The sequence below is a fragment of the Vulpes lagopus genome, chromosome 6, assembly GCF_018345385.1.
Source record: "Vulpes lagopus strain Blue_001 chromosome 6, ASM1834538v1, whole genome shotgun sequence".
Classification (NCBI taxonomy): domain Eukaryota; kingdom Metazoa; phylum Chordata; class Mammalia; order Carnivora; family Canidae; genus Vulpes; species Vulpes lagopus.
Window position 1 is genome coordinate 4,821,332 of NC_054829.1, and position 2,522 is coordinate 4,823,853.

Here is a 2,522-nt window from a genome sequence, read left to right on the forward strand (position 1 = left end):
GCCAAGAGGTACTAACGAGTAACTAGAGCCCTCAGAATACCCTGTGTACAATTATCTTTATAAGGACTTCAGGAAACTCAGCTTGGACTCAGGCAAAACTGTCACCTCACAGCCCATCCCCACCTAAAGGGCTGTTCTAATGACAGCACAGTGTTGTTCAAACTCTTCTTGCCTAGCTAGGATCAGAGGAGATGGGAGTCTGTGAAAGCACTGAGCATACTGCCTACCACGGTCAACACACACACACCGAGAAATTCAACTTAACAATTAATCTACTCTGATTTCTCCACCTATTACCAATTACCTCACTTCAGTTCCGAAGATTCCACTATACCCAGAATTTGAACTTGGGATGTGCATAGTTAATCACAAACTATTTAGCTTCTCTTTGGTAATAACTCCAAACCACAAGGACAAGGAAGAGGGATAGTTCACCACAAAACATGTCTGAGGAAACAGGCCACACTACGTTACTGCCATCAAATATTTATAACTACCTTTAGGCACAGAGTACTCTGACGTGCCAGACAACTAACTCTGCAAAGAAATGGGCATTAAAATAGCCCCAAACTGTGTAACTCTGTAAGCAGCCACTTGCACAGGGGAAGTAATGACTTTTAAATGCTGACTTAATTGTAAATTAACTCCCATTAGTCAGGCCTCTCAGACCCCCCCCCCCCCCCCCCACACTGGCTGACTCGATACACATCACTTCATCAAGCAAAGCCATCCCTACCAAGCTTTCTGGGTATGAAAAAGTAGGCAGGCTATTTGGTTAAGACCAAATACAGAACATATAAAACAACAAAACACCGGGCTTTCTAAATTTTTATGACCAACACATCTTCACCGTGAAAAAAAGTAAATCTAACTTTACGTGGTTAAGGTATCTTTGTATCGGTGTCTAATTTTAGACGGGACCCTGAATTCAGCCAACTCAACAGTGACACACTGGTGGAAAGCCACGGCCTTTAGTTCCAGCAGCACCGGGCGCGGGCCACCAGTCCTGGGCAGGCATTCCGAGCACCTTTAAGCAAGCACACCGGCTTCGCCGACACCTATACCTGCTAGTAAACTCGCACTACTCAGACCTCCGCGGGGCCCTCAAACCGCAACAGCAGCGCCCGGGCACCTGCAGACTGTGGCAGCACCTCCGATTCCTTGGCCCGGGCCCGAGTCCTAGCTCCACCAACGACGCTAGTTATCCCGTCGCGGGCCTGATTTCAGGAGGTACAACCAGGCCAGCCTTCCGCCTTCCACTTCACCGGTTCCTCTCAATCGGTAACGGGCCTTTCACTCAGGGGTCATCGCGCTTTGAGGCTCCACCCCGCTCTGACGACGGCCCCGCGGTAACCAGGGGGAGGGGAGGGTCCTACGAGTCAAGCCAGGCGCTGAGGGTAATCCCCGCAAGTGTTAGACTTCGGCAGCCGCGGGAGGGGAGGACCGTCCTCGGTCTATCTACCATCGCGGCAACTGAACTAGAGAGCGTGTGACTAAGACAACAGGACACCGACAAGGGGAAGAAAAAAAAATCCAGCTTTTGGTGTGTGTGTGTGTGTGCTAAAGTGAATCAGAGAGGCCTTAAAACACGCAAGTAGGTCCCTTTTGCCCCAGTTCTTTCCTCTGGTTTTCTAGAATCTTTCTCTTCACCACCCACTGGCGAGGGCACCGACGCCAGGTGCCCGATCGTGCCCCTTTAGCGACAAACGTCCCCAGCTGCGCGGCTCCTGCCCTCCGCAGAGGCAAGCGCTCAAGGGAAGCTGCCCAAACGCAAAGGGTTAAGGACGACTCCGGACCCCGCGGACCCGCTCCCCGACGTGCCGCGGGCGGGCGGGGGGGGGGCGCCGGGGCGAGGACCTCGCGGGCGGGCGGCGCGGAGCCCGCACACGCGGGCCCTACGTGCCGCCCAAGTCCCGCCCCAGCGAGGCGAGCGCAGGGAGCGCGGCCGCGGGAAGGGTCCGGGCCGCGCGCCGGGCGTGGGAGCGGAAGGCGCCTCTCGGGAGCGGCGGAGGGTCCGCGGAAGGGAAGGGGAGGGGGCGGGCGGGGCGCGGACGCCCCCCTCCCCCAGGAAGGCCGCGGCAGGCCCGGGCGAGCCGCCAGGCCGGGCGCGAGGGCGGCGCAGCCCCGCCGCCGGGCCCCCCCACCCCCACCCCTGCCCTCACCCTCGGCCTCGCGGGGAGCAGGCCGGGCGGGGGTGGGGGCGGGGGCGGGGGACAACGGGCCGGCGGCCGTCCGTTGGCCCGAGCGCGCCCCGCCCCGCTGCGCCGCGCCGCCCCGCCCCGCGCCGCGCGGCCGCCCCGCCCGGGGAAACTACGCCATTGCGGCCTAGCGGGCGGCGCCGCGCCTCCCGCCGCCATCTTCGGCCCGCCGGCCCGCCGCCCGCCGCCCCCGCCGCGGCCCGCCATCTTTTGGGGCCGCCATACTTGCCCTGCGAAGAAGATGGCGGCGCCCATCACACACATAAAACATGGCTTCCCTTCAAAACAAAAACATCCCGGGGGCCGGCGCGCGCCGGCGCTCAC

The 2,522-nt window shown here is 59.9% G+C and overlaps 1 protein-coding gene across 1 annotated transcript in view; it reads right to left on the reverse strand.

Moving 5' to 3' along the window:
- The window catches only part of YY1 (YY1 transcription factor), a 33,292-nt gene that overhangs the window by 30,103 nt on the left and 667 nt on the right, over window positions 1-2,522 (reverse strand). The gene's annotated exons all lie outside the window — the stretch shown is intronic.